The sequence below is a fragment of the Zingiber officinale genome, chromosome 2B (assembly GCF_018446385.1).
Source record: "Zingiber officinale cultivar Zhangliang chromosome 2B, Zo_v1.1, whole genome shotgun sequence".
Taxonomy (NCBI): domain Eukaryota; kingdom Viridiplantae; phylum Streptophyta; class Magnoliopsida; order Zingiberales; family Zingiberaceae; genus Zingiber; species Zingiber officinale.
The window spans coordinates 84,932,666-84,946,551 of NC_055989.1; the positions used below are offsets into that span (position 1 = coordinate 84,932,666).

General features: G+C 38.9%; 1 pseudogene; it reads left to right on the plus strand.

Annotated features, from left to right (window-relative positions):
• Positions 1-12,439: 12,439 nt before the first annotated feature.
• On the plus strand, positions 12,440-12,581 carry LOC122049743 (annotated as a pseudogene).
• Positions 12,582-13,886: the final 1,305 nt, after the last annotated feature.

The following is a 13,886-nucleotide window of genomic DNA, read 5'->3' on the forward strand; positions in this document are numbered from 1 at the left end:
ACACCGCGCGCCTCCTTCTCATCCTCCTGCGTACTCTTCCGCAGCGTCTCATCCCTTGGACGCATCAAGCCCGTCGACTCTCTCCCATGTCATCCTTCTTGCAAGCGCCATCTTTCGCTCGACTTTCTGTGCGGCTAGGTTCCTACACATTTAGACACAAGGCATCAAAAAGACAACAGGATCTAACTTTGATTTAGTTGATCACATCAAAACTATCACAGAGTACTTACAATCTCTCCTTTTTGATGTGAGCAACCCAAGTTAAGTTAAAGTAAAATAAAAACAAATAAGGTAACAAGTATAAATTTTACAATTAAAAAAAATGTGCAAAAATCAAAATGTACCTCCTCCTAGACTTAACCTCTAATTCTCTTCCTTTGATCACATTAAAAATAAGGATATAATATGAAAAGAACTTTGAAGTAAATTTAAAACAGAGTCCAAGGGATAAAAATATAGTGACCATCATCCAGAAAAATCATGAACTTTAAATTTAAAAAATTTGGATTTTCACAATTAATAAATCATTAAAAAATAATTTGAAAAATATTTTTAATCATGAAAAAATTCTGAAATTTTTTTGTTAAATAGACATAGTCAAAGCAGAGATAAAATTTTCACTAAAAATTAAAATTAATTTAAGCAGTAATAAATTCTTTTGTACATAAAAATATATTTTTGTAAAAAATTTCTTAAAAGTAGTTTCTAAGCTCGAAAAGTATTGAAAAATTTTCTAAGTAGGTATTATAACAAGTAGCTTTGTAAAAAAATAAATAAATAATTTTTCAACAAATAATGTTTCGAGAATTTTTAATATTAAAAGGCAGTATTTGAATAAATAATTTATATAAAATGCAATAACTGTCACAAAATTTTAAAATATTTTTTTTGAATAGGAAACTTAATATCTTTTCACAAAAAAATAATGTTTGCAAAAATCACTATGTGAATTATTTTTAAATTAAAAAATATAATTTTTATTAAAAAAATTATAAAAAAATAATTTAACGGTCGAAAAAATTAAAATTTTTTCCTATAGATAAGTAATGAAGTTCTTTTTCTCAGAAAAATTAAAGAATAAATTAATTTCTAACAAAAATTATACAAAATAATTTATTTTAAAAATGTTTGACAATTTTAAACAAAAAATAACATTAAAGCAATAAGACATGTATTATGATTTTTAATTTAAGCATGACTTTAAAATCCAATATAGGTTCCCACCTACTAAATTAATTATAAATTTTTTCAAAACATATCTTGATGATACTTCTCTAATTTGACCCTTGTGGAATTGTAAGTATCAATTTAGTTCTTTAAATTTTGAATTTTGAGGAATATTCGAATATGCATAGTTATTTTTCAATTTGTCTATTTGTGCTTTCAATTTTTTACTTTCAATTTTTAAATTATTAAAGTCTTTTAGTCTACATGTATTTGCTAAAGTTAATTTTAACTTTATATTTTTCTTTTTCTAAATTAACCATATTTTTGGAAAGTATTTTAATGAACTCAAATAGTTCTTCACGGGATCGGGAACGTACCTTATTTACCGTTATTATTTCATTGTCTGATGCTCCCCCTCTGTCATTACTTTCTTCCAAAGACTCTTCCCCTTCATCGATATTCATTTCAGACGAACTTTCTTTGTCTTCGGTAGGTATTTGACTATAAGTGTTGTTTTAGCAATTTTCTCAATCTTGGATTCTTTTGATGACGACTCGGTGTCCATCAAGGAGTTGGATTCGACTTCTGTTGGTTTTTCATAGAGCTTCAAGAATTTTTCCCAAAGTTTTTTTGCATTCTTGTAGTTGTCGATTGTCGAGTTCCTCAACCGATAGTATGCTTATAAGGTGAAATTCAACCTTCCATTTGCCATAAATTCGTCACGCTGCTTTTTGGTCCAGAGGTGTTTTTCGAGTTCTTCTCCATTTGTATTTTTTGGTACTTCAAAACCATATTCCATTATTAATAAAATATTAAAATCTGTCTTAAAGAATACCTCCATTCGTTGCTTTCAAAACGCGAACTCCCCCATGAACATTGGTGGATAGATGCTTGGTCCGACCATCGTCTTGTTTGCTTCAGTCGGTGGTTAGTTCTTTTAAGGTGTTTTGGCTCTGATACCACTTGTTGGTCTCTTGCGGCCTACAAGAGGGGGATGAATTGCTTGAAAATAAAAACATAAACCTTTCTCGAAACTTACAACTTGATTAACACAACCACTTGTTCAAAAAGAAATAAGAAGCAAATTAATTAAAAGAGAGAAGCACATAAATTTACTTGATTTGCAATCAGAGGATCACTAATCTAAGGTAAGTGAAGCTCACTATGACTATCTCCTTTGGGCAGAGTAACCTCTTACAACGTTACTATTTCAACAGCTCACATAGTAGTAGAACAGACAAAGAACTCATTTACAAGTGTTGTCTTTGAACTACTGGGATCAGGACTGTATTTATAGCCCTGATCTGGGTGCCTGTGTGGATAAATATTTATCCACATCGCAATGGATCATGATAACTCGGTAAATGCTAAGATTTATGGTCCGAGCGCTTGGACCAGGTCCAGGAGCCTGGACTAGGTTGAACTATCCCTTAGCCAAGGCGCGAGCTTGAGGCTCCTTGGCTAGCCTCGAGGGCCCGGGCGCTAGGACCAAAGTCAACAAACTTGTTGACTTTTCCATCCAGGCTCTCGCTTCGGCTCTATTCGCTTGAGTGATTTTGGCCATTCGGAATAGGGCTCACCCGAACAAATGTTATAGTCTTCTCGAGCAGTCTTCCACTCTGGTTTCTCATCCCTTTGAAATGTTGTATACCTCCTTCTAGTCTGCCAACATACTCTTCCACAGCGCCTCGTCTCTTGGACATACCGAGCCCATCAACTCTCTCCCATGTCGTCCTTCTTGCTAGCTGCGTCTTTCGCTCGACTTTCTGTGCTCTTAAGTTCCTACATACTTAGACATAAGGTATCAAAGAGACAATAGGACCTAACTTTGACTTGGTTGATCACATCAAAACTACCACGGGGTACTTACAAGATTGAACGTCAAGGAATGAACTTGACACTTGGTAAGTGAAGATAAGTCAGTGGATGAGAATGACTTAGTGAGATACATTTCGGTTGAGAGGATGGTAGGCATCAGTCCAATTTAGATCCATTTCAAAAATCTAAATTGAGACCTTGACTAGATCTCGATCTGAAGGATAAGGTCTAAGTCATAAATTAATTATATTATTATTGTGCTAACCTTGTTTTACAAGTTAAATATTTTTGTATTGGGCTAACACTTGTTGCAGGGCAAAGGGAGCATAAAATGAACAGTACCCGAGGTGCCTTCCAGGCGACGAAAGGCGCCTTGATTATTGTTCATGGAAGGTGCCTTCGAGTGCTAGGAAAGCGCCTTCGGTCGGATAAGGCAGAGATGTCGTCGACGATAAGGAGTCCTTTTTTAAGAGATAAAAGTTGGCATTGAAGACGCCTTCAATGCTATGGAAGGCGCTTTCCATCCCTTATAAAAGAGGCATTCGACCAAGGCTTTCGACACATCTCTTCTACAAGATTCTACGCGTCCGTTTGACGTTCCAAATGTTCCGGCTTCCTGATGCTCTGATACTATGCTGTTACGCCCGATTACTACAAAGGAGTCATCCAACCGAGCCTGATCCGATCATCTTCAAAGTTGTTGGGCAACGAACACTTATTATTATACTTAATTTCTGCAGAAAAGGAAAGTGTAGCGTGTTACATTTGTCCTGATTTTTATTTGTACTTAATCCCTTATTCCGGTGGTTCTGGAAGAGGTTATTAGAGGATTACCCATTGATAGGTTCGTGAGACCTGAGTCTTGGAGTAGGAATTACTGAAGGCTCCGAACCAAGTAAAAATCGAATGCGTGCTTTTCCTTTTCTTGTTTTCTCGTTATTTCGTTGCATTCATACTTAGTTTTAAAAAGAAAAAGAATTTTTTTAAAAAACCACGTGATTCACCTCCTTCTCACGTGAGTCTCGATCCAACAATAAGTTCTACCAAGTGGGTTTAGAGTCAGAGTCACCGCTCGGTGTTCTGATATCTTTTCTATATTTTGAGAAATTGTGTCATAACTAGGGCATCCTGCTAGCTCGGGAGGCATGAGCATCCTGCTAGCTCAGGAGGCATGACATCTTGTCAAGCTCGGGAGGTAAACTACCCCATCATCGCTTGGTATAATGGTTGCATTAACTCGATACATCATGGAGGCTTATATTAAATGGCCAACGCTGCTTATTTTTAGTATTCATTAGGGACTTATAGATACGTGAGAAAGGGAAACAAGTAGAAGAATCAAATTGTTAATCATGTGAATTTATTATGTCCTCATCAATCATAGCCTCATTAAAAGTTAGAAGAAGATAAAAGTTCTCCTATAATTAATTAACCAATAGTTGGTTCATTATTCGCTTATAATAAATACACCCTCATTAATGAGAAAGGTGAAAAATTTGAGGAAGAAGTGTATAAAATAATAGTAAAAAAAATGAAAGGGACCTAAAATTTTCTCCTATTCTTCTTCTTTCTTGCTATAGTAATAATCTACTTCTTTTGTTCGAGGTCAATATTATACCCACATTGTTCAATCATACCATAGCTCTTGTGTAGAGTCGGCGGTTAAACCTTCTGGTAGTCCAAACTCTGATATCAATTATAGGATTGAACAGAATTTAGATATCTCCATAATAGTATAATATTGTCCACTTTGGATCTCAGCCCTCATGTTTTTGCTCTTGGGCTCTATCCAAAAGACCTCATACCAATGGAGATATATTTTCTTTTATAAACCCATGATCTTTTCCATGTATTTTTAATGTGAGACTATATTTATAACCTTATAACCTTAACAATGGTCGCCGATGCAGATTAATGGAGAAGGATGCGGAGGAGTTTCAGTTCAATTTAGAGATCAACAGAAGACTCCTAGCCGGAAGTGACCCTGTCACTGACGGAACTAAGGACCCAGATAAGTCGGTCTGTAAGACTACAAACGGCAAGCCGTACCCATGTGTTGCGCGTTCCGGCAATAAACCCAACCACTGTACTTATTATCATCTTTGTCGACAGAAGACATAGATGATCCCTCGCCCGGTACTACCATTGATCAAGAACCCCGCAGCGACGTTTTGTATCTATGAATAATTTAATTTGCTTGCATCATGTGTGTGTTAATGTAACGACCCGACCCATTTGGCGGTCCATTTGGCGACCCTCGGGTCGTCGACCGTCGGCCGTGCCGTTACTCACTAGGACTTTCCACCCCTGGCCAGTGGATTTTTACTTCCCCCAGGATTCGAACTCTAGACCTCCAGGCTTAAGTACTAGAGTTTATGAATCCTGGTAACCAAGTGAGATCATCTCACTTGGTTACCAGGATTCATAAACTCTAGTACTTAAGCCTGGAGGTCCAGAGTTCGAATCCTGGGGAGGCAAAAATCCACTGGCCAGGGGTGGAAAGTCCTAGTGAGTAACGTCACGGCCAAGGGTCGTCGGTCGACGACATGAGAGGTCGCCAAATGGGCCGACGACATAAGGGCCGACGGTTGACTACCGAGGGTCGCCAAATGGGCCAAGAGGGTCGAGTCGTTACAATAAAAGACGCTTTTTTATTGTAACGACCCGACCCATTTGGCGGCCCTCGGGTCGTCGACCGTCGACCGTCGGCCGTGCCGTTACTCACTAGGACTTTCCTGGTAACCAAGTGAGATGATTTCACTTGGTTACTAGGATTCATAAACTCTAGTACTTAAGCCTGGAGGTCTAGAGTTCGAATCCTGGGGGAGGCAAAAATTCACTGGCCAGGGGTGGAAAGTCCTAGTGAGTAACGGCACGGCTAACGGTCGATGATCGACAACCCAAAGATCGTCAAATAGGCCAAATAGATCGAGTAGTTACAGTTAATGTTTTTACGATCGATGTTCTTGAAAGTATTTGGTGTCGTACTGTATGTTAAGCAAAAAAGATATTGCTCATCTCAAACGGCATGTTGCTTTACGCGTTGATATATATGCCATATGTGATAATTAAATGTGGTTCATGTTCATCTTCAGTCCTCGATTGTTGTTTCTATTCTATTTTACTGTTGTATTTTTTTTTTTTAATGGGGTTTGATCTGAGCGAAAGAGCGGCTAGCTTTTCGATATCTCCTGCTAAAAATTTGGAAATTGAACAGAAAATAATAAAAAAGAAATGATTTTAGGCCGCACCGATAGAAATAAGCTCGAACAAAAAAAATTTGGAAAAAACCATGCTGCCAATTAATATAATTAATTTATTGTTGACCAGACATGCATGAGTGTGCTTGAAATGGACAAAAGCAGTTGGCTTAACCTATTCGGATCGAAAAACAGAACCATGTGAATGACAGCGTCCCATTAATTATCCAACTCTATCCTTCCATAATATATCTATTAACGTCACAGTCGACTTAGTTGGTAAATTTATAGGATAATGATGATTAGTGGTGACGGGTTGAAATTCCGTGGATCTCTCTCTGTAAACTTGTCAAATTATATTCCTCAATAGCGTAGGTGAGAGGGCTACCATATTTTTTTCATAATATATCTATTAAAATAATTTTAAATTAATACTTTTCTCAATACGTGGGTCAATTTGAACTCGTCACGAGTTAATCCACATAGGCCAAATGAATTCATCTATCTAGATCCGTCTTTAAATAGATGGATAAATTTTTAATTCAATTTATTTAAATTATTTAGCGGGAGAAATCAAATCCAGAGGTCAGTCAACTTTATGTGTCAAACCTTACTGACACACATGGACGTCTCTCTATACGGTATTACGGTGTGCATATAAATGTCATCTAGGACATTAAATTCGCACACGTGTGTGTATATATATATATATATATATCGATTATGCTACCCTGCGGACTATACGCTGCGGACCGCTGCGGACATCGCTCGTGGCAAACTCCACGTCACGCATTTTAATTATCTTCTCGCCACGAGTCCCTGCAATCACAGCGTTTTAATTTTCCTCCCCGACCCGACGCGGCGCCCCTCTTCCTCCCCCGACGCACCTGTTCCCTCCCTGTGCCCTAGCTCGTCGCTGTCCTCTTCCTCCCGACGCCGCCCCAACCGCAGCAGCTCTTCCTCCCCCGACACCGCCCCAACCGCAGCTCCTCCTCTTCCTCCCCCGACGTCGCCCCAACCGCAGCTCCTCCTCTTCCTCCTCCCTCCCTGTTCCCTCCCTGTGCCCTAGCTCGTCGCTCTCCTCTTCCTCCCGACGCCGCCCCAACCGCAGCTCCTCTTCCTCCCCCGACGCCGCCCCAACCGCAGCTCCTCTTCCTCCCGGCGCTAGGGCACTACTCGCGCCAGAGAAGCCCTCCTCTTCCTCCTCCCGAGCTAAGTCTTTGATCTGCAAGGTAACGTGTTGTCTCATTTAATGTGAAATAAGTGAGTATATTCCCTGTTTTGATTGTGTTTGGTTGTTGTCTTGATCTATCAGTTAGGTTCTCGAACCTGACTATTTTTTCACACAAGGAAGATCTAGGAAGGTAATATATTATATCCTATCAGTGATTCTAGGAATGTTTAAGCAGAAATAAGCCAGTTTGTTTAGATGCGATCATTTCCTAGTGAATTTTGCTTCTTGTTTGTCTTTCAGCATTGACAGTGTTGTGAACTGTGAAAAAGAAGATATTTTCCAATTCGGCCTCATTCTTCTAGAGATTGTCACAGGGAAACTTCCAGGGTCCAATACTCAGCTTGATTCTCTCAGAGCTAAGGTACATAAAATTCTCCTCTATGAGCTAAATTGACATGGAGATTTTGATCTACAAGTGAAAAATATTACTGCTTTTCCGCTTCATGTTTGGACCTATGCAGTGATGAATGGGATATATCTCAGTTTTTTAACTATCAGTTTTTTATAAATTGTTGTTGATTGATAGAGTTCTTTAGCTATCAGAGTATGCTAAAATTCCCTCTTTTTTTTTTTGATAAGTTGCAAGATTATGTTGAATGACTATTAGTTGTTCTGTATTTGAATTAGACCTCCTATTAGTTGCAAGATTATGTTGAATGTCCATTAGTTCTGTATTTGAATCCGAACCTCCTATTAATTGCAATATTATGTTGAATGTCTATTAGTTGTTTTGTATTTGAATTCATAGTATTTCTGTTTCTATTTTATAATATCTACAATAAATTGTATTTTTTACTTGTTTATCTAATTACCTATTGTCAATTATAATGTGAGGGTGTCCAGAAATGGAAGAAAATCGAGTTGATGATCAGGAATATATTCCACAAGTTTCAGATGATCGAAAGCCAAAAATTGGAATGGAATTCTCATCACTAGATGAGGCATATTCATTCTATAATCAATATGCACGAGAAGCTGGGTTTAGTTCAAGGATGCACACGAGCAAGAAAAATAAGATCACAAATGAAGTAACGTGGAAACAAATTGTATGCTTTAAACAAATTGTTGCTTCTTAGCTCTACTCCATTTTCAACGATGGCTAAAAGTACTGCAGTTCAGAGACAATATTGAGTAAGAAGCATGAACGCCTAAACTTAATCTGACGTGTGATTTTGGAAAAAAATTATAATATGGACACAAGAGCACGGATCCTCTGCGTCCGCGTCCAGAGACAATATTGTGGATCGGTCAGCAGACCGATCCACATCTCTCTGGAAGCCTCTGATCGGTCTGTGGACCGATCAGACTACATGTGGATCGGTCCACAGACCGATCCCCCTATTCCTTCTCATCTTGTTGCTTCCTGATCGGTCTACAGACCGATCAGATAATACACAGAAGTACTATGATTATCTGGATCGGTCAGCAGACCGATCCAGTGATACTATGGTTATCTGGATCGGTCTGCTGGCCGATCCAGTGATACACTGGTTATCTGATCGGTCTGGTGATCGATCAGTAACCAATCAGTAGCTCACTGTGGGTTATCTGATCGGTCTGGGGACCGATCAGCCTAGGGCCTGATCGGTCCCATGACCGATCAGTGCCTTGAGAGAATGCACATAAGAGAAGAGATGGTGATCGGTCTGGGGACCGATCAACCTAGGGTCTGATCGGTCTGGGGACCGATCAGCCTAGGGTCTGATCGGTCCCTTGACCGATCAGATACCATGTGTTTGATCAAATCCAGAAGTAAATGAGAAGTTTCACTTGGCAAATAAAATAGAGCTGACATTTTAACCGCTTATAGCCTGATCGGTCTGGGGACCGATCAGCCTAGGGCCTGATCGGTCCCATGACCGATCAGTGCAGCACAGAAGAGAAGAGATGGTGATCGGTCTGGGGGCCGATGAGCCTAGGGTTTGATCGGTCCGGGGACCGATCAGCCTAGGGTCTGATCGGTCCCTTGACCGATCAGATACCATGTGTTTGATCGAATCCAGAAGTAAATGAGAAGTTTCACTTGGCAAACAAAATAGAGCTGACATTTTAACCGCTTATGGGATTCTAAAGCCAGGTTCATTAGAAATTTTCTGATGTATAGTAAAAGAACATTGAGCTCTTAGAAATTTTCTGATGTATAGTAAAAGAACATTGAGCTCTTGAAATGGATAGCAGATTTAGCCTTATACTAAATTATCAGAATTTGCCATATAAGCTAGAACACCACACAAGTTGCCAAAATGGACGAACAGGAGAAGAAAGCAATACCTTCGATTTTATCCTCAAGTCCTAATGAAATAGCAAGCTTGGGCATACTCAGATTAAACTACTAAAAGCAATTTACAGTTACAACACTAATTAATCAACGCTAGATAACCACCTAAACTAATAAACCAATTAGCCTTCAACGGGTTCTTACAAATATTTAATATGTCATATTACAACAACAACAACATTACTCAACACTAACTAACAAGACCGAACTAACAGAGTAATAAGGTATAAAGCCAAAAGAGTCAAATTCACTACAACTAATATCCAGACCACTGATGGTACATTCCAACTTCCTAAAATATGTCCACGAGAAGCAATATGTTCACTTCCTAACCTTCCACGACATCTTTCACTGCTATCTTCATCAGACAAAGTATCGGCTACGACCCACTTTTGCCAGCCATGTTGCGCACATCCATAATACCTCCTTCCGGGATTTTTGCTCGTTCTAGAAACACATACTAATGTCCTTCGTCTGCAAACTCTGCATGATACATGTTCAAATCTCGTATTGTCGATGGAGCCGTAACTTGATGATGACATGAAATACCAACCTATTAAGCAAACGAGAATTACTTAGATTCAAATATTTTTTAATGTACATAGAATGTATGATAAATCAATTCAAAACAGAAAATAAGCGATTTTTGCATTACTGTATAAATCAGAGAAATAACATCAGTTGCAACTTAATCAGAATTTTGTATAAATAAAATATTAGAACTTAAAATGAAATGATTTACCATTCGTTGATACTAGGAAACATTAGTTGCAACTTTCCTGCATAACCAATATGAAAAACATAATTGACAATATACATAATGCGTTGATACTCTGAAGCATTCGTTTATGCAATTTTAATGCGTTGAACAAGCTCAAGTCACCTCCAATAAGATGAAAGGCCTCTAATTTTTATAAGTACTCGTTTCAAAGATGTATACTTGGTGATATCGACAGGAAGTAAACATCAGCGAATGAGGAATGATTGAGCCAAAAAAAAAATTATAGTTGGTGAGAAGATATAAATGGAATGAAGATCAGAACAAGAATAGAGGAATGATTGAGCAACACACCATCGAAATGGAATGAAGATCAGAACAAGAAGAAGAAAGCAATTTCCGACGATCATTCCCTCGAATCACAAAATGGCCCGGTATAACATAGATGCAAAATCAACTTTAAAAAAAAAAGTTTTTACCGGCAATGAAGGGACGAGGACAGCGAGGTGTTACACAAGCTAGTGAGGACAGCTTCAAAGAGACAACACGTTACCTTGCAGATCAAAGACTTAGCTCTACTTCTGCAGGGGGCAGCGTCGGGAGTAGGAAAGTAGGGCTTCTCTGCGGCGCGAGCAGTGCCCTAGTGTCGGGAGGAAGAGGATCTGTGGTGAGTTGGGGCAGCGTCGGGAGGAGGAAGAGGAGGGCTTCTCTGGCGCGAGTAGTGCCCTAGCGTCGGGAGGAAGAGGAGCTGCGGTTGGGGCGGCGTCGGGGGAGGAAGAGGAGCTGCGGTTGGGGCGGCGTCGGGAGGAAGAGGAGAGCGACGAGCTAGGGCACAGGGAGGGAACAGGGAGGGAGGAGGAAGAGGAGGAGCTGCGGTTGGGGCGGCGTCGGGGGAGGAAGAGGAGGAGCTGCGGTTGGGGCGGTGTCGGGGGAGGAAGAGCTGCTGCGGTTGGGGCGGCGTCGGGAGGAAGAGGACAGCGACGAGCTAGGGCACAGGGAGGGAACAGGTGCGTCGGGGGAGGAAGAGGGGCGCCGCGTCGGGTCGGGGAGGAAAATTAAAACGCTGTGATTGCAGGGACTCGTGGCGAGAAGATAATTAAAATGCGTGACGTGGAGTTTGCCACGAGCGATGTCCGCAGCGGTCCGCAGCGTATAGTCCGCAGGGTAGCATAATCGTATATATATATATATAGAGGATGTGATAGTTTTGTTGATCGGATGTAGATTTTTTTTTGCTCTGCAAAATAAATAATATCAGTATCAGACCATGGAAGGGGTCCCAACGTTGATCCTCCGACGCTCAAGTCAATCATTGAAATATAAAGAAAAGCGGAGCAATAGTAGAACTATGTGCAAATAGCAGATAACGTGTACCTCCGCCGATGATGGACCCCCTTTATATAGAGCCTTGGTGGGTGATGTGCATGCTTCTCAAGGCACGGGTACGTTATCCAATATGTCCTATGAAAGGACATGTCAATAAAGTACGTCTGACACTATACCTTAACAAGACATGCATATCCCTGACAAGATAATAGAAGCTTCCGTCGTATGATCCGTCTATCGACCATGTCTAGTGTCAGTGGTACTATCTCCCAAAAGGATGTCGAGAGATACAACCATGGTCGCGCTGCTTGGCCGAGTAAGGTAGCTGCTCGGTCAGGGCTCATTCGTTCGGTCAGCTTTGGCTGCTCATCTGCGATGACTGGGAGTGGTGCTTGTCCCTCCCGATTGGACAAACTCCTCAATCTCCTTGGTGCTTCACTGCTTCATGGAACGTCTGGTGGTCTCTCGGAAGTGCCCTATATATATATATATATATATATATATATATATATATATATATATATATATATATATATATCACCCAGAAAATAATTTTAAGATTTATTAGTAATTTTTTTTTATTATTTTATATAAAAAAATGCACGGTCATGGTTCTCTTTAGTCACACATCTTAAGATTGATAATACCGTAAGTGGATAAACTTCTATAAATACCTTAAGCCGGTGGTGTTAGAATGCACAATTTTCTCGACTTGTTGGCTAAGATCAAGTGTAATATTAAATTAATTTTTATAAGCGAGACTCATTACAGTAGTTTACTGCTAAGGTTCTCGAGCATCGTCCTTGTGTTGCACTAATACATGAGCCTGGTGCACCCTTACCAAGTGCAATTTATGGACCTAAGGTACTAATTTATGTGTATTCATGTATTATAGTATACATGCAACGTGTGTGCGTGATGATTAATATATATATATATATATATATATATATATATATATATATATATATATATATATATATAAAAGATTGATATCCTACGCACCTGTTTGGTGCGCGTCTGTGCATGCTCCAGGTGCTTGGATTCGATTCAAGAGCCATATATATATATATACTCTAGGTTATAAGATTTTACTTCTAAGGTTCAAATTTCTATTAAGTTATAATATTCAAGTTAAAAGAAAATTTTAAAATAAAAAAAATTAAGCGTTTATGGAGTATCCTAATATATTTAGGCTTTATATATATATATATATATATATATATAAAAGGAAATGTTAATTTTTTTTAAAAAAATAAAATATATATATAATAGTCGTTGGTTGAGATCGTGTATATATATATAAAAATGAGGAAATGTTAATTTTTTAAAAAAATTAAAATATATATATAATAGTCGTTGGTTGAGATCGTCAATGTCATAAATAGAATAACTATTATATATAACTACAAAATTGACTCAATTTATTATCAATTGAGTTAATTGAACAATGGACTATTTTTGAAACAGAGACGAGTAGAAATCTCAATGAATCGTGTCAATGATTAAAATCATTTATAAATCTCAATTTTATACAATATTATATTATTTGCTAAGAGGATCTTTCTATGTGATTTTGTATGTGATCCTGTTCAAATGAAACAAGTTGGGAATAAGGTGATTACTGATAGGAAGAAGATTTTGATGATCTTGTAAAACAAAATTAAGATCGGGTCCCTATAGATCCTTTTAATACCTTTCTAGATGATCTTTCGTCTTTCCTTATTTAATATTGTGGTTTAATGAAAAATCAAAGATATTTTGTCTCGTCTTCTACATATTAATTTATTAACAGATGTCGTGTTTCCCTTTACTTTTTCTTCCCCTTATTAATTGTCTTTCCCTCCTGCATAGTATTATTCCTTGCGCCGGTCGGACGTTGATGAGTGCAATGCCAACGCCGTACTTAAAGCCGATTGGAAGCCCAGATCAACCCGTATTACAAGCATGTTCGGCACGGGCTCCTGACCCATTCGACGGGTCGACTAATTAGAGCATCGATTGCCAACCGTTTGACCAACCGAACGGTAATCCCTCCGATCGGCCGAGGCACCTACACTGATTGTACCTTGTTTACCCTTATGCGTTGACCCCCTTGACTTTCCTTCACCGTGGCAATTGACTTGCACCAGGTAGGCTTTTCTT